This window comes from Elephas maximus, chromosome 26 (assembly GCF_024166365.1).
Source record: "Elephas maximus indicus isolate mEleMax1 chromosome 26, mEleMax1 primary haplotype, whole genome shotgun sequence".
NCBI classification, from domain to species: Eukaryota; Metazoa; Chordata; class Mammalia; order Proboscidea; family Elephantidae; genus Elephas; species Elephas maximus.
The window spans coordinates 46,838,853-46,865,241 of record NC_064844.1 but is presented as its reverse complement, the minus strand read 5'-3'; the positions used below and the strand labels follow the sequence as shown (position 1 = coordinate 46,865,241).

The window sequence follows — 26,389 nt, the reverse complement described above, 5'->3', positions numbered from 1 at the left end:
TTTGTGTGTGTGTGGCATTGTAAATGTGTTTCGGAGGTAAATGAGTGTGCCCAGGGGTATAGGCCCCATGTTGTTGGGCAAACAGCAATCAAGGAGTAAATAAAAAGTTCTTGGGAAATTCTTGGATTTTTTCCTCAGTAGGTACCACTATGTAACAGACTTGGTTGGTCAGATTAGCCTGCAGATAAGTTGTCTCATTCTAATTATCTGGGGTTTTAGCAGCAGAGCCAGTGAGACTCTGGATTGTCTTGCACAAAGTCCTTATTATAATTAATGAAAGATGGGCCCAGGGGGAGACCCATCGCATGGGGAATCTAGTGGTGTTTTTAGGAGGTGGGGGCACTTGGATCGGGACTGCCTCCACATTGCCTTTAGTTCTGGTAGGAGGGGTGAAGCAGTCCCAGTGATCTTTTAAGTGGAGAGTATTTGAGGTGCTTATGAGATAATTATCTTGTTATTCTGGGGCCCTGTTTTTCTTCTGGAGAGACACAGGAAATAAACAACGAGGATATAAGGCCGCATATAGGTGGTAAACTTGAACAGAGACATGAATAACAACCTGTACAATTGCCGGGGAACGACAGTCAACTGGCACAATTGTCTATCGCTTTAAATCTTCTGAAGCCTGACTTTTTCAATTGTTACTGTCTTGTCCATTCTTACCGTTCTGCAGGGCTTGTTGGTCGGTATCGTGAGTAGCAGCCGGCTCGATGGGAGAGTTGTGGATCTACTCTCCCTTTTTGGTGATCTTGATTGCAGTGCCGGGGGCTTGTTCTCTTGCCGGGTCTGTAGTGCTCTAGGTCTTGACACGGCGAGGGAGACTTCAGGTTGTGGAAAAGTCTGTCACGATGTGTACCTGTAAAGAGAGTCAAGCACCTCTTCCACAGAATACAAATATTGTTTAATAGCGAGTTAGCTTTGTGCATGTCTCTAGCCTCTAAGGTATCCTCAGGACCCAGAGTAATGAAGCTCTCCCACAAGTTACGGAGGAGGGGACGCCTATACATAAGCTCACAAAGGCTTACCTTAATATTGGTTTGAGGTGCAACCCTAGTCTTGAACAGAGCCAAGGGAAGGGTCTTAGCCCATGCTAATTAGGTTTTTCTTTTTTTGGTAAAGCTTGGCCCGGTGGGCTTCAATAGTCCAGTTTACCTTTTTCTTGTAATCTTTTTCCGGAACATATTCCTGGTACTTAGTCTCTTCTTATGCTTTCAAGATCTTGTTGTCTCTCTCTTTTTTTTTTTTTTAAGTAGTGGTCTTTAATATTGAGAGGGACCTTATAGAATGACAAGCAGTGCAGAGCCAGCTGTTCATAAGACTCTAAAACCTGATCCAGTAGCAGAATAAATCAATATATTTACATTTAGGTTTTTCCTGGAAACCCAGGACAGTCCAGTCAGGAAAAATCCCTCCTTTTCTTCTCTTTCTTTCTAATTCCTTCTCACATTTTTGTTTCCTCTTCATTCTTCTTGCTTCTACCCTTTTACTCTTCTAAGCCTCATCAGCTGTTAATCTTCCTTGTCCAGCCCCTATTTTTGTAACTATAAAGGTCTTTTGTAGCTTTTGGAAAGCTAGAATCAGTCACTATTCTTGGGGTCACCATTCTCGCTGCTCACTTGGCCTATAAGCTGGCCCTTTGGTGGCCTTGGGCCACTACTGCATCTTCTTGTTGATGTCCTTTGCAGGGTACCACAGCCAGAGCAGTGGAGAGTGACACCGCTTCAAGGAGTTATATAATCTGTTGGCCGTGTTTGATTTCTTTACTGACCCAATTTAAAAGCTCTCTTTACTTCTACAAAGTCTCATATACATGTAAAACTGACAACACGTACTCTGAATCTATATAGATTGTCACTCAACTTGGACTTGGCCAGCTGCAAGGCCTGGATCACCACAACCAGCTCAGCTTTTTGGGCTGAGTTTCCATTTGGGAGAGCGTTTGTCTTGAGGACCTCGGTGTGGCTGACAACTGCATAGCCCAGTCTCCTTTGGCTACCCTCGAGGAAGCTATTCCCACCTCTGAAGGTCTCTAAACTGGCATCTCTTAGAGGTTGATTTTGTGGGTCTGGAGAGCTGGCATGGACCAGGCCCACCGTCCAGACACAGTCGTGGCGGATGGAGTTTCCCAGTGACAGAGGGGAGGAGGGCTGGCTGAATCTGGAGTGGCAACAGATTGGACCGATGTGCTGGGATTACCGACTGGGAGAGGTCTGGTATTGGGTACTTGGTACTCACTCTCTCTTGGGACACTGTCTTTGTCAGTGGCCCTCTTGCTCACAGTATGCACACTGGTTCTCTCCCAGCAGGGGTCAGGGCCAGGCCTCTCTAGGGTCCGTGGGTCTTTTCCTCTTATGAGGCCTATACCATTTCTGTACTGTTGTTGCTGTTGCTGGTAGGTCAACCTGGCACTTCCTGTCTTTGTCTTCTTCTCTGTTGTTGTAGGCCTTGAACGCCAACTCAACCAGGTGTTCGAAACTCATAGTTACTCCTCCCTCTATTTTGTGAAGTTGGTTCCCAATATCCGGGGCAGACTGTCTTATAAAAATATTACTGACCATGTGAGAATTTGTTGGGTCTTTTGGATCTTGATCAGTATATTGTCTAAAGGCTCTATAACTCTTTCGAGGAAGGTTGCACTGTCTTCATCTTTACACTGGTTAATTTCATATACTTTGTTCTAATCTAAGAGTTTAGGCACTGCCTGTCTAAGGCCTATTAAAAGGCCGTCCTGATATCAGGTGAGCCTACCGTATTCCACTGTGTGATCGTGGTCCCAGTGGGACCTTGAAGGGGGAAGATGTCATCGACGACATCTTTGGTCCGTTGAGCATCATGTCGCCTCTGGACTTCTTCCCTAGCCTTGTCGTCTCTTCCGGCAGGGAAGAAGGTACTTAAGAGAGATTAACAGCCTGCCCAGGTGGAATGAAAAGACTTAAAGATGGCAGTAAACAGTTCATACAGTTTTTTTGGTTTCTCTCGACATCTTGAGGTGTTATTCTTCCAGTTAATCAGGACCGCTGTACTAAAGGGAACTGGCCCCTGTTCACCACAGGAGTTGTTTGGTGGAGGGGATGCTGGCCGGGGTCTAGCCCTCCCTGTTGGCTCTGTTCTGGCTTTGCGGCACCCAGGGCCGCATTTTTCCCTCTGTAGGGTGTCCCCCGCCTCGTATGGGGTGATGGCGGGGAAAATTCCCAGGATATTTGAACTGCCTTCCCTGGTTAATTCTCTACCCTTTGTCCACACCTGGCACAGGTCCAGGAGGGAGCTGCACCCGCTGCTAGAGTTGTAAGGGCTGTTCATCATCATCCCTGGCGGCAGCACGGTGGACTTTTTTTTCTTTTACAATTACAACCGAATTTATCTCAGTTCTCTGAAGTATACCTTAAGGGTGAATGCTTTGGAATTTAGGATTATCCCTATTCCTACACCTACACACTCACACGAAGACACACAGACAAAGAACACCAGTTTTAAATGTATTCAGACAGAGGGATGCCCCCCACCAACCTAGAGGAGTGCCCATCAGGCAAAGAATACCAATGCAAAAAGGACGTCCCCTAAACTAAAAACCAAAACCAGGACTTAACCAGAAATCAGTGACCATAAATTAAATTACCCCTTTTCTGCTGTCGGAGAGCAGAGACAGAGAGAAAGAAAGGGAAAGAAGAAAAGAGTGTTCCAAAAGAAAGATCGTCGCTATGGCAGGGCAATCTCTGAGGGACTTGAATACCCTCTATCAACTACCCATTAACCTTGGGTGATCACAGATGGACAAAGATCGTTGCTAATGGCAGAGTGACCTGATACCCTTGGTTTCAGATGGGATGGGACCCCAGCTAGGCTGAGGATGGGTGGCAGTGGCCATGACCCCCACTTACCTTGTTTTACAACCCTTGGGGTCAGGCCTTAGGACTGTGTTGTCGCCACCCTCTTCTTTGCTTAGCTCTCCGTGGGGACTGTAACCCCCCTCAGGGAGGACTGTAACTCCCCTCAGGTGACCAGTGGAAGAAACTGGTGCCACATACGCTTTTACATTAATTCAGAGGACTTTCCCATCCAGTTTCGAGTTTCTGTTTCTGAGCTGAGGTAGGGACCCGGTGGACCTCATCCCAGGGCAGGGATCATGGTGGCCACCCGAAACTCCTTACCGACCAAATGGGGTTGGGGTGCACCTTAAGGGGTTGCGGGGGTCTGGATGCTCACCGCCCAGGTTTCGGAGTCCACAGGTCCCAGCCAGAGTCCCAAAATCTGTAACCAAACGAGGGTTCTTGTCCTGTCCTATTAGCAGATCGAAGTAAGAGGGACGGATGCCACACCACCAGTTGCAAGGGAAACAGAAAGTGGAAATTTATTGGTTGCACAGACAAGGAGCAACATGGGGTCTAGTGACCATAAGGCTACGTGCTCCCTGTCTAAGGGGCTGGGGAGCTTTTTGTTTCCAGTGGTGTCGGGGGTTGGGTTTGGTACCAGGAACTCTCTGCCCATAGCCCTCCCATGCCCATACTTGGAGGTCCGTATTTTAAATCACCTTCTGTCAGATGTGCGTGTAGTGGGACCCCTCACTCCTAAAATGGAATTAGGTGAAATCATGGGCTGGGAAATGTCGAGTCTTGGATGGGTTGAAGGACGTGATCTCTTCAGTCTGCTCATGCTTTGAGGTGTAGCTTGGGCTAGTTCAGTGGATAGAGCCACTACCTGCTGTGACTTCCTGAAAAATGTTGCTCAAAACAAGCTTGTGTTTAGCAAGACAAAGAAAGGGGGGATGTTGATTGGGGTTTTCAACAACCCAAAACTTGAACATCAGTTTTATTGACCTTACGAGCCAGGGTTCATTCGTCCATTCTCTCTTTGGAAATAACTAGGTGGCTGTTGTTTGAAATGAATTTTGTAGACATGATGTTTGAGGGAGATGGGTGCCATTGCCAGTGATGGGGAGGTTACTGTGTATAATGAGGCCCTCAGCTTTGACCCTGACCCAGTCAGAGTACACTGCCTTTGGTGGCAGTACCCCAGTCACCTGCTTCCTCTTGCAGTTCGTGTTCTGTGCTCAGGTTATTTGAGGTTTATTTCTGTCTGTTTTCAAATGAACTGATGAGCTTGTTTTACTACCGATGACGAATCCTAAAATTCTGCTGGTGCTAGCTCAACATTATTAGTCATTAAGGAGATGCAAATCAAAACCACAATGCCATACCACCTCACCTCCACTTATGAGTATAATAAAAAAAAGAAGAAAATAACAGGTGTTGGAAAGGATGTGGAGAAATTGGAACCCTCGCCCATTGCTGGTGGGAATGCAAGATGCCACAGTCACTGTGGAAAACAGTTTGGTGGTTCCTCAAATAAGTTAAACACAGAACTATCATATGACCCCGCAGTTCCAGTCCTAAGCATATGGCTGAAAGAATTGAAAGTAGGATGCAAACAGCAACCTGTATACCAGTGTTCACTGCAGCACAATTCACAATAACCAAAAGGTGAAAACAACTGAAATGTCCATCAGGAGGTGAATGGATAAAGAAAATGTGGAGTATACATAACAATGGGCTATTATTCAGCCATCAAAAAAATGAAATCCTGATACATGCTATAATGTGGATGAACCTGGAAAACATTATGCTAACACTCGATGGTACTGGGTAAGCAAGATAAGTCAGTCACAGAAAGATTCTGTATGATCCTTCTTACATGAAATAGGCAGATCGTAGAGACCAGAGCTTATTAGTGGTTGGCAGGGGTGGGAGGGAGGAGAAAGGGGAAGTTGGTGCTTAGGGGCCACTGAGTTTCTGTTAATGGTGGAATAAATTGGAAAAGGATAGTGGAAATGATTGTGTGATGTGTTGAATGTAATCAATGTCACTGAATTGTACATGTAAAAATTTTGGGGGGAAAAAATCCTGCTAGTACTAGATAGCAGTAGTCACAACAGCTTGTTAACATTGCCTCTTTATGTGACCCCAGCTCTCTTCGCTTTTCTGAACCTCATTTTTCTCACCTGTCCACTGGGATTGGTGAAGGGGCAGGTGTTTCTAAAGATTCCTCCCAAGTCTGAAATTCTCTCATCAGGTGATTTGTGTAGATATTTCTGAAGCCTCTGGAAAATTCTCACTTAGAAGGCATTTTTATACTGTGTGTGTAGGGAGTCTTAGTCATCTAGTGCTGCTATAACAGAAATATGACAGGTGGATCGCTTTAACAAAGAGAATTTTATTCTCTCACAGTCCAGTAGGCTAGACATCCAAATTCAGGGCGCCCGTTTCAGGGGAAGGCTTTCTTTCTGTGTCCACTCTGAAGGAAGTTTCTTGTGATGCATCAGTCTTCCCTTGGTCTGGGAGCATCTCAGCGCAGCAGCCTCAGGTCCAAAGGATGCCCTCTGCTCCCGGTGCTGCTTTCTTGATGATATGAGGTCCCCAGCTCTCTGCGTGCTTCCCTTTCCTTTTTATCTCTTGAGGCATAAAAGGTGGTACAGGCCACACCCCAGGGAAACTCCCTTTACATTGGATCAGGGAGGTGACCTGGTAAGGGTGCTACAATCCCCCCCCAATCCTCTTTAACATAAAATTACAATCACAAAATGGAGGACAACCACAGAACACTGGGAATCCCAGCCTAACCAAGTTGTTACACACATTTTTGGGGGACATAATTCAATCCATGACATGGTTTGAGAAGAAATTTAAAGTCTCATTAATATTTTTTTGACAGCAAAGTTTTATTGTAAAATAAGAAACAGATAAAAATGGGATATAAAAAGGGGAGTAGAGGGGATACAGGCGAAGAATGCAAACGTGCCTTCCAGAAAAAAAAAAAGAAATTAGACTGTGAGCATCTAGGGGCAGTAAGACATGGTGGTGGGTACGGATCCCACGTAAAAGCTGGAATCCTCCAGGAAGTGGGATGGGGTGAGGTCTCCTTTTAGGTGCTGAGGTTTACCAAGAGGCTAGACAGGACTTGGCTAGGCTAGCAGAAAAGGGACTTGGAAACTCCCTCCCCTTAACCAGCTGCCCAGTCAATCCATCAACCAACAGGGACAGGGGACCAGCACTCCCCAGAGGCCAAATCCCAGATAACATGTAATCTAAGACGATTTTAAGGCCAGGCAGCCTGGTGACTTCCAGCCCTCTGGGATCTTTGAGTCATACAGATACATCATTTCATTAACCTCACGGCAAACCCCACAAGGTAGGTGGTAGTATCAGCATTTAATAGACATGCACATTGCTGTCAGGAGAAATGAAACACCTTGAGATAGTTTCCCTGGCTAGTCTGCTGGTGACCTAGACTTCCAACCCAGGTATGGCCAGTTCTATGACTGGTTTTAAAATCTAATTCTTACCTGCAGGAATGCCATCCTATCTCTCCCAAGCATTCCTTATACCGAAAACCTTAAAATAAAATCTAAGCTGGAGTGTCCCAGCTGCCCTTATGCCCACCAAAACACCAGTGTAGGCCAGCTTCTTTAGTGGAGGACCAAGCCAAGGTAAGTGAAGGGTTCCTGAGTGTTTTGGAGGCACACCTGTATCAAGCAGGGGTTCAAGCGTGTGAGTTTCAAAATGATAGGAAAGGAGGGCAGGGGCAGGGTATGTAAGTGGGGGACAGGAAGTGAAGGACTTTAGTCTGAGTCAGGCCCTTCTCTCTTGAATGTTTGTTTTTTTATGGTGGGAGGTAGATTGCCCTTTCTAAGGCTTGGGAAGGCTGAATTGAGCCCTGCTCCCCTCTGGCTGCTTCCCAGCCTCGGCATCCTTCAGCTCCAAGGCCGCATTCAGCTCTAGAACATCTTGTAGCGTTCATGTCCACGGATCTGAAGGGTGAAATATCTTTCATCCAGTGGCGGCTTCTTTGGCTTGGTAGAGGAGCTGGTGCTGGTGGGCAGCATTCGCTTAGTGATCCACCCAGAGGGTAGCTCGGGGCAAGGCTCCCACTTCATGTGGAAATTGTCTTCCTCTATACATCTGCCTCTCCCAGGACAGGTACAAATATGCACCTCGAACCTGTTGCATCCCAGCAGATTACCATTGGAGTCTTCCAGTGTGATGATGGTGAGGATGGGTTGCTGCAGGAGCTGTTACACATGAAGTGGATGGTGGTAGTCAGACCGACCTCTGGTGGCTCATAGGGCACCCCACACTATGTCAAAGAGTGCTAGTGTCCTCCAAATACTCAGCACGCAGGTTTTCTCCCCGCTGGATGAGGTGCTGAGGAGGGACGAGGCCATCGCTATAGTCAGAGCAGCGCCCAAGGTGGGGGCAGTGCTGCACGACCGCCGTCATATGCTGACTTATGGTAAATGGCCATGGTGTGAACACAGGTGCTGGGCAGGGTTGGTGAGGTGACCCACGGCTACACTGGACAGGTCTTTGCCAGCTGGCAAAACAGGTTGTTAAGGTCAGGGGAGTACATGTAGGCGACGGACTTGGCTGTCCCAGAATGCAAGAAGCCCAGATGGAAACCATAGATGCTGGGGTAGGTCTTCTGAGAAGGGACAGAGGATGACAGTGTCCAGGAGGTGGCTGGCTCAGGAGAGGCTGGTGCAGGGGCTACTGATATTCCTTGAGCCCCAGCTTGGCTTTCTAGCCAGTCTGCAGCATCTTCTGGGAGTAGCAGATCGTCTGCTACCTCCACTGCTGGGGACAGTGGTGGGGACAGAACCAGCTTCTCAGGAAGGAGTTTCCCCAAGTATGAAAAGGTCTCTTGACTCAGAGGGAGCTCAGTGCTGAGATCTGACTGGGGCTCCTCCATTGCAGCTCCAGGGAAGGCAGCCTGGCTACAGAACCTCAGGGAAGTGTGTAACCTTCCTCAGAAGGACTCTCCAAGCTTAGAAAGCAGGTGCCCCCAGAGCCCAGCAGCTAGCCTTGCCCAGGATGATGGGTTTGGGCTTTTGACTCGTTAACGTTTCTTCACAGATAGTTATACGTTATCTTAGAATCACTAAGTCATAGCTAGAAAGAACCCCAGAGATGGTTTAATTCAAACTTTTCGTTTTATAGACCCAGAAACCCCAGTGCCGTCGAGTTGATTCTGACTCATAGCGACCCTGCAGGACAGAGTAGAACTGCCCCATAGAGTTTCCAAGGAGTACCTGGTGGATTCAAACTGCTGACCCTTTGGTTAGCAGCCGTAGCATTAACCACTATACCACCAGGGCTTCCTATTTTATAGACAGGAAGTTTCAATTCAGAAACTAGGTGACCTGACCAAGCTAACAGGGCTAGTTAGTGGCAGAAAACAAGGGGTGTAAGACTCAAGCTTGGATCTCATCTCAGTCTTCCATTTCCCAGTGCTGCCGCCCTTCGCCTGCTATCAGGACATAGAACATGTTGTGTCTACAGGGCTGGGGCCAAGCAAATTCTCTGGGTAATTCCTTAATATAGGATTTTAAAGGCACGGCATGAATAGTGTTGAGTTTGGGGAGAAAGTCAAGGTTAGGCTTCTCTTTGCAGCTCATTCTTTTCTTCCCTGGCTGATCCTGAGCAGGATTTTTCTGTGCATCTTTGGGTTTTTAAAACTTTTCTGCACACCATCTGTTTCCTGTAAGAAAAAACTTTCACCATCCTAGAAGAGCCCTTCCCCAATAACTTGTTCTTAAATTGAGATTCATGAACTCCCTAAGGGCTGATGTTTTCAGGGGTCATCCATGTGGTAGCATGTATCTGAACTTCATTTTTCCTAATGGCTGAATAATAGTCCATTGTGTGTATATTCCATGTTCTGTTTATCATCTGTTGATGGACACTTGGGTTGTTTCTACCCTTTGGCTGTTGTGAATAATGCTGCCTTGAAAATTTGTGTAGAAGTATCTGTTTGAGTCCTTACTTTCAGATATTTTGGGTATATACCTAGGAGTGGAATTGCTGGGTCATACCGTAGTTATATGTTGAACGTTTTGAGAAGCTTCCAAATTGTTTTTTACAGTGACTGCCGTTTTACAGTCCCACCAGCAATGCACCAGGGTTCTAATTTCTCCACATGGCTTCCTTTTTAATCCTATGTTTTATCTCGCATTTAACACATTATTCTGAGGAGGGAGTCCTTGGCTTCAACAGACTGCCAAAGAAGCCCATGGTACAAAGAAGACTAATAATGGTGCAGTCTACAGTAGATTCTGGAAAATTCCCAAGATGGGAGAATTCTTGATTGAGGAGTTAAAGGCATTATGGTGGAAGAGGGTTGTGGAGTATGGAAGTTCCTGGTAGTATTTAAATCTTTATTAAAAACACTTGAAATTGCTTACTAAATGAAGATGCTAATATTTACTCAAATTAGTAATGGATATGCAAGTATTGATTTCCATTGACCATTCCTTGCTTAATAAGTACTCCTTCCTGATTTCACCAAGACACTTTCAGATTCACTTTGCTTTGTTGGAGATGACATGCATGCTAAGTGGCTCCCCTCTTTTCCACTCTGATTTGGTTTCCAGATATTCTGTGCCTTTCTGATTTATGACTTGGGAGTTTTTGACTCCTGTCTTTCACATCATTGATCCTACATCCCATGTTCTTCTCTAAGCGCCTAGGACTCACCATCTTCTCAGATGCAGAATAAGGGCCATGCCAGGGAAAAAAAAACAAAAAACTTTAGGTTCTTTTGTCTTCGGGCTTTGCCGCAGAAACCAGTGATCCTTTTCAGCGAATTCATTTATTTCCCTTTTCTATTTGCCTCCCCAAGTTCTCTTTTTCTAATTATCCCCAAATAGGAATGACTCAGGGTTTGTATACATTGGAAACAAAATTCTGATTTTTGCCAGAAAGTAAAAAGAAGGTAATTTGTGTTTAAGTGACATTTTGGATATGTGGGGCGTAACTTTGTTAGGGTTCACTGCATTTTGAAGATTGTTTGCCTAAAAAATCCCTTGATGTGTACCCTGTGACAGCTTGCCTCTTTTTAGTACTCTGGTGGTCTTTCTTGGTGAATTTCATCTTATGGTACCTTTTTGGGTATGGGCCAGAATCATATTTGTTCTAGCTTTAGTGAATAAAAACGTCTTTTCTTTAAAAGGTTATCATTGAGTTTATTTAGTGACAGAAAAAAAGTCAAATGTTTGCATTCTAATCCTACCACACTACTAAGTTATTAAGAGATTTTGGGGGCATTAATGATTTCTCTGAATTTGTTTCTTTGTCTTAAAAGTAAGGGGGGTGGGGGGATAGTAACTCCTTAAATTCTTCCTCTTCTCCAAACCCTGTGACTGTCAAATTCCATATGATGCTCATACTAAACACATCCTAAAACTGCTGGCTACTTGGGAATACATTTATAATCAATTAAAGTCAGGACCAGGAAAATTATTCTTTATTTCTACAAATCACTTTGAGGTTTACAAAACTATTCTCTAACTCTTTATCCCTTTTTACTCTCCTTTCTGTTCCTCTGAGGCCAGCAGCATTGACATCACCTGGGAACTTCCCAGAAAAGCACAATCTCAGACCTCACCGTGTCCTCCTGAGTTAGAATCTACATTTTACCAAGCTGCTCAGGTGATGTGCACGCACAGGGAGTCTGAGAACTGCTGCTTTGTCTCATTCTGAGTCTCCTAATACAGCCGCGATGAGTTGGAACCAATTCACCAGCACCTAACAATAGTAACAACAGTGACCCTCAGAGGAAGGCAGGGTATTTTACAGATGAGGAAATCAAGACTCAGAATTGTTAAGTAACTAAGCCAAGGTTGCTGTGCTTGTGTCTTATCCAAAATTTCTTGCTCTAAACCTAGTGCAGCCAGAATACTCATTAGAGGTGAGGATAGCAAAACTTCATCTCACGTACTTTGGACATGTGATCAGGTCCCACCTCTGAAGTATATCATGCTTGGAAAAATAGAGGGTCACCCAAAAAGAGAAAAACCTTCAATGAGATGGATTGACACAGTGACTGAAACAGTGGGCTCTAACGTAGCAACGATTGTGAGGATGGCACAGGACTGGGCAGTGTTTCATTCTGTTGTACATAAGGTCTCTGAGAGTCAGAATTGATGGCACCTAACAACAACCACAACAACAAACCTAATGCTGTCTTCTTGGTTGGGCTGGAGTCAGCCTTGCACAACAGAGACTCCTGGCTGCCTAGCAGTCCGTGTGGATAGTTCTAGCCAACTAGTGGCTGAGTTCTAGCCAGCATAATGTGAGTGGAGGTGGGAGGTACTGAGATCCATTTCTAGGGAAAAGAGACAAACTCAAAAAGATAACTGCCATGCAAGCTCCTCCATTGTGTTTTCCACTCCTAGCTGGCTTGAAAGGAGAGGACTCCCCAGAGCGTCCCTGGTCTTCAGGTTACAGGGGAGATTGGTGTACCCACAGGTATCTGGTTGCAGGAGGGGGTCATGCTCTGAACAAGGCAGGGGGCTGCCAGTGGTCCCCTGAGTGTCTGTGAGGAAAGTGTGTCCCTGTTCCCTAGAACACACAGGTGGGTAGATTCTGCAGATGGACCATGGGTACCCAGTGCGTTTGGTTGTAAGGACTGGTAGGCACCACTTATCGGTGGACCCCTGTCGTGGATGGCTAGGCGACGTGGGTGGAGCCACCAGTCCTCAGGCCCCTGGTGTGGGTAGGTGAGGACCCTGTTTAATAGGCAAAGCGGTGTCAGACATCAAAAATCCACCTCTTCATCGCACAGCTGAGACAGTTGACATCAGATTTCGAGCAGATGCACCATTGCAGTCTACCAACAAGGGCCTAATCTGAAATGGGCCCACACAGGTCCATGTAGGGATTAAAGGTATTTAAAGTCCACGGACCTTTTGTGCCTGGACAGGAGCCACTTCTGTCTTGAGCTCGCCAGTTTAGTGGAGCTGGCAGATTATCTTTTCCCCCAAGGCCGGGAAGATGGCTCAGGGCATGCAGCAGGACTTATCTCAGGCCCAGGGAAATTGACAGCCTTTGAAGCCGGCTAGGGGGCTGGGGCTCAGTAAAATAAACACAAGAACTTAGCTTTTGCCGAGAGCGCTGTTCTTCCCTGGTTTGGGAGGTGTGAGTAGACTGTGCGGCTGGCTGCCTCTCCCTGAGGAAACCCCATCCCAAACTGCGGCCAGCCCTGCTGTGCCTGAGGGGCACTGGTTCCTGCCCAGTCAGGTCTGGCAGCTCCTTGCCGCTTCTGAGCCATCTCTCCCTCCCCCTGCTGCTCAGCTCAGTTTCCAGACTTTGCCTTTGATGTTCAGGAGTCCTACCTTTTCATGTGTATAACCGTTTCAGTTGTGTTTTTGGGTCTTCGTTGTAAGAGGGATCCCCAGAAGCACCTGACTACTCTGCCACCTTGGCCCCCGCCTCACCCCAGAGAAACCTTAGAAATTGTTTTAGAGATGGCAGAATTGTTGTCAGCCTGGGTTCCTGGATCACTGCAGTGAGGAGGACCCCTGCAGTGAGGAGGACCCCTGCAGTGACGGACCTTTCACCTGTCCAGTATGTGTGCAGGAGCCAAAAATAAACTTTTATTGAGCTTGAGCCGTTATATGTGTTTGGGTCTATTTCTTAAGTGCTTAGCCAACTCTAACAAATACACTCAAGCATTGACTTAGTACTCGAAGTCGTGGGTCTTTTGGCCTAATGCATTCATTCATTTTTTTTTGTCTCTGGCAGCTGGTGATCGATTGATCGTGAGTGACTGGTGAAAAGCAGCAGAGCTGATGGGTTGTGAAGACGTGTGTTTGAAGGCTGCCACACTCTCTACTCCAGGGTAAAGCAAAAGCAGTGGCTGCCATTGTTACTCTGACTTTGCCAAGTCTGGGGACTCTTGTTTCTCCAGCCTCTCGGAGTTAGTGCAGTGGGATGCCCTACCTGTGAAAGGTTCCCAAAGCCTCTGTTGATTCAACTAATAGACACCATGTCAATCAGTAATTGTGAAGAAGAAACCATTAGGTTTGGGTGATGGGATGGAATTCATTATGTGCATGGAAATATCTCAGGCATTATTAGGGATTTCTTTACATGAGATGTGATTTTCTTAGAATCAGGGAAGGGTTTTTGGGCCTTCCTAAGGTGTGTTGTCGAGAATGGAACCAGGTCTGATTGCCCTTTTCCTGCACCATATCAGGTTGTTAGCTCTGCCAGCTCACATTCCTTCAGCCACCATCCTCCTTTTCCATGGATCACTTTCTGTAACTGTTCTTTTGTTAATTACTTTCTCTAGAAAGGAAACAGCTTGCCAGAGAGTTGAAGATTCCAGGTTTGGTGAATAATTACATTAGCAAAGCACATGGTTCTGCCAGTTCCACTTTATCCTTAGTCACTGGTGGTCACATGTCCCTTGACTCATCTATTTAGAGTTCCTAGTGAATTAGGTAAGGAGTCCTGGTGGTACAATGGTTAAGCACACGGCTGCTAACCATAAGGTTGGCAGCTCAAGTCTCTACAGCGGTTTCATGGGACAAAGACCTGGGAATCTGAAGGCACCTAACAACAGTGAACTGGGCATTGGCATTGGGACCATTATGCCCAAGGATGGCTTTGAGCTCTCATTTGTGCTGATGATTTTTGAGGCCAGAAGGAGAAAGTCACTGTTTGGTGTCCCCTTCTCAGAGTCCAGGTGGAAGTCTGGGAAAAAGGGGTAAATAAGATACCACGTCTCTTTCTGAGCTCTCTAGCTTCTACAGCTTGAAGTAAAATCAGACTCCTTGAAAAGCAAAGGACAACTAATGGAAATCTAGGCAGAGCCAAGGATGATTAGGAAAGAAGGACAGGAATGAAGAATTAAAAAAGAAAAATTGTATTTAGCTTAAAAACTGGTTGGAGTGTTGTTTTAAGCTTCCTTTATTACTTTGGAGGCCTTACTAGATAATGTCCCATTGCCCAGCCTCAGCCAGAGGGCAGCCACAAAGGCTGATGTCCGTAGGTGCCTCACATGGCTCAGTAATGAGTGCAATTTACTGAACAAAATAGACAATTAGGGGCTGCAGATCTCTGGAGATTCCCATCAACGTACATCATTACTGCTCTTGAGTGACACATGGGTGTGGGGATGAGCAAAGCAGAGAAAAGGCAGCTGCAAAAGCATGTCATCAACTGAAGACTCCAGGTGAGCAGCCAGTCACAGGCAGACCACAGCTCAGGGGACGGAGGTTGCTAAGGAAAGGAGCTGGTCTTTGCCAGGTTTTCTCAGTAAAGGAAAAGAGTTGGGCTTTGTAAGCTCTATTCATTTTCCTCTATGGCTCCCTATAGCCTCTGTTTGAAAAGTAACTAAAAAGTATGGCATGTCAGAAATAGCACTTGACTGGCATGTGTAAATGCTGTACAATGATAAAATTGTAGAGTAAGCCATTTTTTATCAACTAGGGTCCAAAGAACGTAATCCTAGAGATACCAGTAGACTAGAGTTTCTTACCCTCAGTGCAGTTGATATTTTGGTCCAGACAGTTCTTGTTTTGGGGAGTGGGGGGGTTGTTGTAGGATGTTTAGCAGCATCACTGGCCTCTGCTCACTGGATGCCAGTAGCACTGCCCCCACTCCCCAATCCTGACAATCAAAAATGTGTCCAGACATGCCAGATCTCTGCAGGAGGGGAGAGGGGCACCAAAAGAGCCCCAGTTGAGAGTGATTACAGTGGGAGATACAGGAATTTAATCTCGCTCTGTGTTTCTCTGGGACTGTAGTTTAATGATGCCTCAGTTTCCCCACCTGTAAAGTAGATAGAGTCTCAGTTTCCCCACCTGTAAAGTAGATAGAGTCTAAGGAAGTAATGTGCATAGTACTGTGTGGCAAGTAGGGGGTTCTATAAGTGCTCGGAAATAATACCTGTCTTCCCACATTTCCAGGACCGAAAGATCACTCTTAATCTTTGTGATGGCAGTAACTGAGGGGCAGTGGGAATTTGGAGAAGGGTGGGGTGGGAAATGGTGAACAGTGCTGACATCTGAGTTTATTTGAAGGCAGCCTGTCCTAGTTTATTGTGACAGTGTATTCTGGATGAAGGCTTTCTTTTGGAGAGAAAAGAAAGGGGAGGGCGGAGGAGGCAGGAAGGAGGCTGCTCAGTAGAGCAGTCAGGAAAGTGCACTTGATGGGGCGATCTCATACTGTGAAAGTGACTCATATATAATTAGACCAGAGGACATAGAGAAGTAACCCCCAAAATCAAAATATCTTTTCAAATGACTGCTGATCCAGAAGAGTTGTTGCAGGTGATTAATGAAGACCAGAGACTGTTTGGAGAAGCCTCTTTGTTCTAGAGCCTTTACTTTTCTGTCTCCTCTCTTTTGGAATATGGAAAAAAGTTGTCTTCAACATATGCCTTTGATAAATGCGTTACTGTGATACGTGTGTTCTTTTGTTACCCTTCAGAACTGTGTGTCAGAAAGGTGGAAAAGGCTGTAATCCTGATCTAGACCCGAGTGATCTAGACCCGAGTGATATACGTTATTTTAATAGAAGGCAGCAACTTGACTCTAAGACAGGGTCAGTGCAGGGATTAGATGTAAACCATCCTGGCAGGCTCACAAAGCTTATGACAAATGTGGACAGACCATGGATCTAATAGGTGGAGAAGCCATCTTATACAGGTAGCCTTGTTTATTTATATCCTCTCTACCCTGCATTTATACTACTAGGTGTTAAGTTTTTACTAGAAGAAAGGGGCACTTCTGTGTAGCAGAAAGGGGACAGTGAGAGAAGCTGTTTTGGTAGATAGGTTGGTGTCTTAGTCATCTAGTGCTGCTGTAACAGAAATGCCACAAGTGGATGGCTTTAACAAAGATAAATTTGTTCTCTCACATTTGAAGGGACTAGAGGTCGAAATTCGTGATGCTAGCTCCAGGGGAAGGCTTTCTCTCTCAGCTCTGGGGAAAGGTCCTTGTCATCTATCTTCCCATCCTAGGAGCTTGTCAGTGCAGGGGCCTTGTGTCCAAAGGAAGTGCCCCCCTCCTGGTTCTGCATTCTTGGTGGTAGGAGGTCCCCATGTCTCTGTACTCACTTCTCTCTTTTATATCTCGAAAGAGATTGATTTAAAATACAAACTAATTTTGTAGATTGAGTCCTCCCTCATTAATATAACTGCCTCTAATCTAATCCCACCTTATTAACATCCTAGAGGTAGGATTTACAACACATAGGAAATTACATCAGATGTCAAAGGGGTGGACAGTCATACAATACTGGGAATCATGGCCTGGCCACATTGACACACATTTGGGGAGGCGCGGGGGGGGGGACGACACAATTCAACCCATGACAGTTGGTGTTTGAATAGTTTAAGTTTTTATTCTAGTGCTGCACAGAGTGTGGTCCTAGCAGCATCAGCATTACCTGGGAACTTGTTAGAGATGTAAATGATTGGGGCTCAACCCAGACCTGCTGCATCAGAAACTTGGGGTTGGAGCTCAATAATCTGTGCTTTATCAAGCCCTCTGTGATTCTTACGTGAGCTAAAATTTGAGAGTACTGCTCTAGTGATGCGTGATATAGTGATATCTTACACATAGTGTCTGTGTGTGTACGGAGCGGCAAGGGTTAAGGAAGTGTTTTATCAGGTAGTCAGAGGATGAGTAAGACTGTCTTGTGATATACTTTGGGATCATTTTTCCAGTCCTTGGTCTAAGCCTTTAACTATGCTGTCTAGTACAATAGCCGCAAGCCACATGTGACTGTTTATATTTAAATTAATGCAATTAAATACAATTTAAAAAACTTATTCAGTTAAACTAACCACCTTTCAAGTGCTTAGTAGCCACATGTGCTTAGTGCTGCCTTATTGGAGAGCACAGATGTAGAGCATGTTCATCATCACAGAAAGTTCGATTGGACAGCACTGTTTCAGCCTGTAATGACCCCTGTTTGACTCATACAGGCTGGGAACCCCCACTTGTAGGATGGTGTGTTCTAGTTAAGTCAAGACCTCAGCTCGTTTAAAACAGAATTGAGTTTTGGACTTCTCTACCCTGAGGAGACTTTTAGACTGTAGTTGTATCCTGGTGAACTTTTTACCTTGTGATGTCTGCTTAGAATAGAAAGTGCCATGGGTCTGTCTCCCAAATAATTGAGCACACTGCCTCTAAAATATTTGCTCTTTAAACTAAGGCTGCTGAGCTGTCTCTTTCCATTTGGTCTCCCCATGCCCTGACCATCGGTGGTAAGGCTTGTTTGTGCAGGATGTCTCTTTCAGTACTGCCTAGAGCTTTATAAAGAGTCTGGAAGAGGCGGCAAGAGAATTTCACCTCTTCTTTCCCCAGCGTGACTCAAAAAACTGTTTCATAAGAGGATATTAATTCACAAACTTAATCTGTGAAGAGTTATCCTCTGAAGAATTAATCTCTAAAGCGAAATTTCCACAGACGTATTATACTGCAGATTTAGTAATTAAGCCCTTTAGCAACGTGGAAAAATTTTAAGTTGATACTCTGTTGCTGCTGGGACTCTATTGCTATTATCAAGGAGCTCTGGTAATGCAGTGGTTAAGTGCTCAGCTGCCAACCGAAAGGTCACCGTTGGAACCCACCAGTTGCTCCGCAGGAGAAAGATGTGGCAGTTTGCTTCCCTAAAGATTATAGCCTTGGAAACCCTATGTGGCAGTCTACTCTGTCCTGTCAGGTTGCTCTGAGTTGGAATTGACTCCATGGCAATGAGTTTGGTTTTGGCATTGCTGTTATCAACAACAGCAATAATTAAGAAATTCTCCTAATTAGAACAAATGAAAAGATGTGGAAATGCTTTTTAAAAGATGAAGTTGAAAGCTAACTGGGCCCATGGGAGGGGGTATGAGAGTAAGAATTTGTGTGCCTTTAGGATTATTGCTGGAGGTGAGGGAAGGAGGTGCATAGGAGATCGCGTTGACCTTTGGATAGCCTTAACTTGACTGGTTCACTTCTGAGGGAGGATGTTGCTTATTCTCTTACTGCCCTCCTGTCTGTAATTTGCCTTTCTTACCCACTTTTGTCTGCCCAGAATGTTGGAGGGGGCCCAGTGTTTCTCAAGGAGGGTGTGTTGGCGTGATTTATCATTGTATGGAACTGTCCTGCCCATTTAGGACATTTAGCATCCCTGATCACTTGATGCCCATGTTACTCCAACCTAACCAAGTCATTGTGTTAACCAGAGATATCCACCCCACCCGCAGTACACATTTCCCAATGCCTGTGATTGAGAATTACTGGCTGAAAGAGATGAACTTGGTGTCTTTTTTGGGAGGGAGAAGTGATTAGAGTTGGTGAAGGTGCAGGTGCTCTGAGGGACTGGCTTCTTAATTTCTGACACAACCTGGCCACCAATAGCCACTTCTCACAGTGCTGGAACTGATGTTGGGAGCTGATTTTTTTTCTATTAGACTAGAAGAATTACATTCTGCTACTGCAAGACTTGGCCCCGGAGGCTCAAAATCAACAGAGGCCTCTGTTACCGCCAGGGAGGGACCTAACTCAGGAGCAGGAAGATAGTTCCTGGTCTGGTGCCACTCCAGGGCATGTCTCCACTAACATTGGTTGCTCATTCGTACTCTACTTCTTGGCCATTAACATGATACAGCATTTCCATTTTGGCTTCTCTCCTGGTGTCTTTCTGCTCCTGCCCCACCTTCTTGCTCCCACAACCTGGCTGATGGTCTGTGTATGGACCAAACTCCAAGAAGAGAATGGACTATGATAGGTTCTGTAGTAGCTATCATCCCTTTTGGCCTAAACTCTTACACCAGGCAATCTTATGGATGCGGATACCTTCTCCTGGTCTGTCCTGGTCATCTAGTGTTGCTATAACAGAAATACCACAAATGGATGGCTTTAACAAAGAGAAATGTATTTTCTCACAATCTGTTAGGCTAGAAGTCCAAGTTCAGGGCGTCAGCTCCAGGGGAAGGCTTTCTCTTTTTGTTGGCTCTGAAGGAAGGCCCTTGTCCTCAATCTTCCCCTGGTTGAGGAGCTTCTCAGGTGCAGGGACCTCAGGTCCAAAGGACATGCTCTGCTCCTAGTGCTTCTTTCTTGGTGGTATGAGGTCCCCCTTTCTGCTAGCTTCCCTTCCCTTTTGTCTCTTGTAAGATATATGTGGTGTAGGCCACACCCCAGCGAAACTCCCTTTACATTGAATCAGTGATGTGACCTTAGTAAGGGTGTTACAATCCCACCTAATCCTCTTTAACATAAAATTACAATCGTAAAATGGAGGAAACCATACAATATTTGAAACCATGGCCCAGCCAAATTGATATACAGATTTTTTGGAGGGACATAATTCAATCTATGATATGGTCCAAACATTTGTGGCCTAGGGCTACTTGCTTCAGTAAGGACTGTGATCCTGGCAGTTGCCCTAGAAGAGAGCAGTGGTAGAGTAGACTTAAAGAACGTGAGACCCCTTTCCAGTATAAACAACAACAAAAAAAGCAGTTGCCCATGCATCATTTCCGACTTGTGGTGACCCCATGTGTGCAGAGTAGAACTGTTCCGTAGGGTTTTCAATGCCGTGAGCTTTCAGAAACAGATTAGCAGGACTTTCTTCCAAGGAGTCTCAGGGTGGCTTCGAACTACCAATCTTTTGGTTAGTAGTCAAGTGCTTAATGGTTTGCAACACCCAGGGACTCTCTCGGTAGTATGTTGCTGTTGTTGGTTGCCGTCAAGTCGATTCCGACTCAGCAAGAACATGTGTGCAGGGTAGAGCTGCTCCGTAGGGTTTTCAAGGCCGTGAACTTTTAGAAGTAGAGCACCAGGCCTGTCTTCCAAGGTGCCTCTGGATGGGTTCAAACTTCCAACCTTTCAGCTAGTAATCGAGCGCGTGAGCATTTGTGCCACTCAGGGACTTCTCTCTCTCTGGCATAGCGACCCTGAATTGTTAACTTCTGGAATCAATATAAATAGCATTTGTGGGTTATATGCAGCATAGAGAACTGAAAGATTATTCACAAAACTTACATGTTCTCATGTTCAGTAGCAGTTGGGGAAAAGCATAAATCCACTCTTTTAATTGAGACGATGGGCTGCATCTCAGTATAGAACAGTAGGGAAATTGCTAGACTAGATGGTTGGGAAATGGGGAGTTGTATTTTCCATATGGATAGCCTGTTTTTTCCATCTGTCAAATATGATTCTCTCAGCCACTCATGTATCCCACGAGAATAACGGCTAGGTGACTGTCTAAATGTTGAAAGATGTTTTGACACCTCTGACAAGTGTTGTTCAACAGCTGAGTTTGTAAGATTCCAATTCTGACAAAGAAAATAACTTGGCTTATTAGTCTAAAAATAAATTCCATATAAATGTTGTCATTTTGGGGATTACTGTCCTAGAAAGTATATTTAAAATTTTTTTTTATAGTGGGTTTTGTTCATGTGAACAAACGAGTGTGACTTTACAAGGGAATGCATTACAATATCACAGAAGGCTCTGTCCTTATTCCTGATTCTGTGTCAGGGTAAGAACGACGGTCCAGGTTCCACTGGGACCAGCACAGCTGTGCGCGGGGTGATCTGTGGGAGCACAAAGAGCTCACCATGTCGATGAATTCATTTAAGGCTCTAATACTGAATTCTTCTCACCAACTAGCTGGATCCCGGTGGTACTGCATACAGAGAATCAGTCCGCGTTTCCTTAGAGGGATGGAGCTTTGTTGATTGGGAGTCAGCAGAAAAGGGGTGCAGCAGAGCTTCTCCAGCTGGTGGGTGAGGAGAAAGTGTAGTTTGTTACCCAGGGGTGGCCGGGGTCAGCTTTCTCACCCAACTGCTGACTACCGAAGTGAAAAGAACAGAGAGGAATCATTTGCTCCAGTTGCTCTTCTTCTTGAAGATTCCTACACCCTCTATGGAATTAAAAAAAAAAAAAGAGGAGAAAAAAGTACAGAATTATATATAGTTAATTTTAACATATATATGTATATGTATTTGATTTATATATAGATAACCACGTGTTGCCAGAAGATTAAACCCTTCAATTTTAATTTTAAATGAGCATTAATCTTGAAGGCTAAACTAGATAAAGATAAAGCAACTCAAATCTGTGCATATATAATTTTTTTATTTTTTACAAAAATAAAAGAAAATTATCATTGTTCCCGTAGGATCAGGAAGTAACTTGCAGTGACCCTCGATGAAGATTCTGTAGCAATGGTAAAGACATCTGCTCCCTCCAGGATATGAAGAGATCCTGAGAGATAGTGAAAGATGGCTGAGAGCCTAGAATCCTGGATCCTTGAATCCTGTCCTGCCATAGGCCACTCCCTGTGAGACCCCTGAGGGATAAATGTGCACCAGGGGAAGGACTGTGGGTGCAGATGCTTGACTGAGGACCTGTGACTGAGAGCCCCCACCTGGTGAGCCGCCTCACCCTTCCTGTGAGGCTTAGGAAGGGGCGATGCTTCTTGGTGTGCTCTCCCCTGAGCCCATCCTTGGCTGTTGCCTTGGACTTCCAAACAAGTAAAGCTGTGGCTGACTTAATGTTTTTAAATGTGACCCATTCCTAGCAGCCCACCTCCTTAGAGGGGGCATCAGAAAGAAGAAAGCAGGCAAGGAGGAGCATGATTCTCTTAGCTATTAGTAGCTTTCCCTGTTCCACAAGAAAGAACATTTACTGACCACTTTTTTTTTCTTTTCTCATTTTTATTTTTTTTTATTGTGTTTTAGGTGAAACTTTACAGCTCAGGTTAGTTTCTCATACAAAAATTTATACACACATGTGACCCTAGTTGCTATCCCTGTAACGTGACCATACATTCCTCTTTTCCTCCCCAGATTTCCTGTTTCCATTCAACCAGTTCTGTCCCTTTCTGCCTTCTCATCCCTCCTCCAGGCAGGAATTTCCCATTTAGTCTCGTGTATCTACTTGAACTAAGAGGCACACTCTTGACGAGTATCATTTTACGTCTTATAGTCCAGTCTGTTCTTTGTCTGAAGAGTTGGCTTTGGGAATGATTTTAGTTCTGGGTTAACAGAGACTCCGAGGGCCATGTCTTCTGGGGTTTCTCCAGTATCAGTCAGACCATTAAGTCTGGTCTTTTTAATGGAATTTGAGTTCTGCAGCCCACCTTTTTCTTGCTCCATCAGGAACTCTCTATTTTGTTCCCTGTCAGGGCCATCATCGGTGGTAGCAGGGCACCATTATTGATAACTTTTGAACTTTTAATTTTTGACATTAATAAAATATTTGCCAAATATTAAAGGTCAGGACATTATTTAAAAACCATTGCCACTGAGTCAGTTCCAACCCATGGTGACCTATAGGACAGAGTAGAACTGCCCTGTAGGGTTTCCAAGGAGAACCTGGTAGGTTCGAACTGCTGACCTTTTGGTTTGTATCCATATCCATAACTTCTATACCACCAGGGTTTCCAGGAAATATTTAGAGACCCCAATTTAGAAAATAATGTTTTTGCTTTGAGAGACCAAAATCCCATATTTACAGTCCTGGGTTTTAACTTTTTGTCCTTTGTAGCATTTCTCCAAATGCCCCTCTCTTTATCTTTTCTCTTCCTCCATGAATGCGGTTACCTTGTTTAGGTCCTTTCATCTTTTGCATTTTTTTCTTATGTCAGTCCATTATTTCCAGAGTTTTGTGGTTCCCAGTGGGTCGTAGGACAAAGTGGTTCTTAACTGGGCATAAAGACTGTCCCCAGGCTGACTGCAGCCTCCCTTTCTTTCTACTCTTTGTTCGCACAACACGTCCTTTATCCAAACTGGTCTCTGGCCCCTTTCTCTCCTTCCTGCATAGATGTCCCCCTCCTTTTATATGTGACTATTTGATGGCCTTGATAAACCTTGGGCCTAGTAGCTGGATCAATCTGTATTTCCATCCTGTCTCTATCAGTTTTTAGAAATGTGATTTTGAGCAAAGTGTTTAATTTCACTCAGCCTTAATTTTCTTTTTAATTTATTTTGTTGTAGTTGTCAAGAATATACACAGCAAAACATACACCAATTTAACCGTTACTACATGTACAATTCAGTGACACTGATTACATTCTTTGAGTTGTGAAACCATTCTCTCCCTCCTTTTCGGAGTTGTTCCTCCCCCATGGACATAAACTCACTGCCCCCTAAGGTTCCTGTCTGTTCTTTTGAGTTGCTCTTGTCAGTTTGATTCCGTATAGACAGATCTTCAAAGAGCATAATGCTCAGGCAGAACTTTTTTACTAGTTAAGCTAAACTATTGTTTGGTTTTCACAAGACTTCAGGGGATAAATCTTTGGTTTAAGTTTTAAAGATTATCTCAGGGCAGTAGTTTGAGGGGTTCATCCAGCTTCTATGGCTCCAGAAAGTCTGGATTCCATGAAAATTTGAGAATCTATTTTTCATTTTCCCCCTTTTGATCAGGATTCTGCAACAATATCTTTAATCAAAGTGTTCAGCAATGGTAGCCGGGCACCATCCAGCTCTTCTGGTCTCATGGCAAAGGAGGCAGTTGTTCATGGAGCCAATTAGCCACACATTCCATATCCTCCTCCTATTCCTATCTGTCCTTACTCTGTTGCTCCAGGTGATCAGAGACCATTTGTTGTGCTTTGGATGGCCACTTGAAAGACCCCAGGCACTGCTCATCAAACCAGCTGGCAGAACAGAGACACTGTTATTGGCCAATAAATTGGGATATCCATGACCCTAAACCTCCAAACCAGGGAACCAAAACCCATGAAGTTTTTGGCTGTACATAAGCAGCCTCAGCAGCTACTCTTTTTTGTTGTTGTAAATATTATTTTCTTATTTGCAGGATAAGAATCATAATACCTACTTGATAGGTTGCTTGTGAACATAAAGTGAGGTGAAGCACTTAGCACGGCCTTGGGGGTACTCTCCCGCCCATGTCCTCTGTCTGCCTGTCTAGCACAGAGCTCTGAATATAAACTCATCACACGTGCTTGCTGATTAACTTATTGATGATCGGAATTTCAGGGCTGGTTGACATCTCAATTCTGGATTAGTTATCTTCTACCTGCCACTTTCACATCTTCTCTAACCACATCTTTCTGTGACAGGATCCTAGCACTCCTACCCTATCAGTATGCACCTAAAGGTCCATTGCCCACCCCCACCCCCAGTGATTATGGAAATTATGTTCGTGCACACACATGGTGTCCTGCATGGCATATCTACCCGTATCAGCAACTGACAGCAATTTCACAGCCACTCTGCCTCCTTGAGCACTCATTCGTTTGCTCAGCATTTGTTTCCTCTCAGGTGTAGTGAGATTTATCATGAGTGTCAAATGCTGAGGTTATAGCTGTCCTGACAAGTAATACTTCTTTAAAACAAAAGGTTTCTAAGGCCCAACCGATAAGCTTTTTTTGCCAAACATCACTTAACAAAATGCAACGTGACATTAACAGGATAGCTTGGACAAGCCCTGGAAGTTCATTTAAGCAGACTGCCCCATATTGATTCTCAGTGATAACACGCTTAGCCTGAATAAGCCTGTCAGTGTTATCAAACAGTGATGCTCTCCTGGCAGCTCTGCCCTCCTCGGGCTGGCTCTGAGAGCACATCAGTGTTTCCTTTCATCCTTCTCTTTAAAACATCATTTTCTACCTCTTGCTCAAATGATTGAAGCTGTTATACCTGTAAGTTTTAATTTTTCAAAACCTACCTTATTCTGCCCCTTTTCCTTCTGTCTTACTCCTCCTTTTTCTGTTTTCCTTGTTTCTGTACCAAAATAAAACTTTTAAGTTCTTTTCCATTCAAGCAAGAATAACTTGCTTTTCTAATTTGATCTGTTGGCTTTTAGTTATTAGCATGGCCTTCTTATGTGTGTGTGTGTATATATATATATATATGCGTGATTCTCATTGAATTAACTTCGTCTCTCTGTTTTGCTCATGAGTTTATCGCTCAGAGACACTGAATACAGCTTCTTGAACTCTTCTCCCTTCTTTGGGCTTTCATGTATATTGCTAATTGGATCCTTACCAGTTGTCAAAATACTGTAATTTCCTCTGTTTTTACCTCAGGCTCTGAGGGAAATATATAAAAGACCATAGGAATAACCGTGGTGTAAAAGGATCCAGCAGAATACATTACTCTTCCCAGATCCTTCTTTTGGAGAAGAGTTAAGGCAGATTATTTTTCACACTCATAATGACAAATATTATATAGGGTAAGTTCTTTGAATGGAGAGATCTTATGGGCTGGCAACAGGAACCCTGATCTTTTCACTGTATAAGCACTGACGGAGGGGAGAGTGCCTGTGTTTGAGTGAGTTGAGGGTTAAAGAAAAGGAAGAGTTGTAACAATAAACTATGGGCCTGAGTTGCCCTACATTACTTGCTATTCCTTCTGAAGAGCAGGCATCAGAGCCTAAACCCTGTGTCCTTCCACACTAGAAATATTCGTAGTTGGAGGGAGCAACAAACAGCCTTTGAGCAAGGTGAATTTTTTTTTCAACTATTGATTTTGAATTTTTAAAAAGTTATAAATATACCGACTGACTGGGGCCCCAACGGAGGGTCCCAGACAGAGCAGGAGAAAAATGTAGAACAAAAACTAAAATTCACCAAAAAAAGACCAGAAC

General features: G+C 44.6%; 1 protein-coding gene and 1 pseudogene across 8 annotated transcripts in view; one reads left to right on the top strand and one right to left on the bottom strand.

Moving 5' to 3' along the window:
* TMEM108 (transmembrane protein 108) overlaps positions 1 to 26,389 on the top strand; it is a 1,078,120-nt gene that overhangs the window by 659,424 nt on the left and 392,307 nt on the right. For 6 of the 8 annotated variants that reach the window (XM_049870593.1, XM_049870591.1, XM_049870588.1 and 3 more), the window contains one exon: positions 13,572 to 13,668. The exons of the other annotated variants lie outside the window; for them this stretch is intronic. The gene's annotated coding sequence lies outside the window, so the exon portion shown is untranslated. The remainder of the gene's footprint in view (positions 1 to 13,571; positions 13,669 to 26,389) is intronic. 8 annotated transcript variants of the gene reach the window in all.
* On the bottom strand, positions 7,613 to 8,739 carry LOC126068168 (cellular tumor antigen p53-like; annotated as a pseudogene).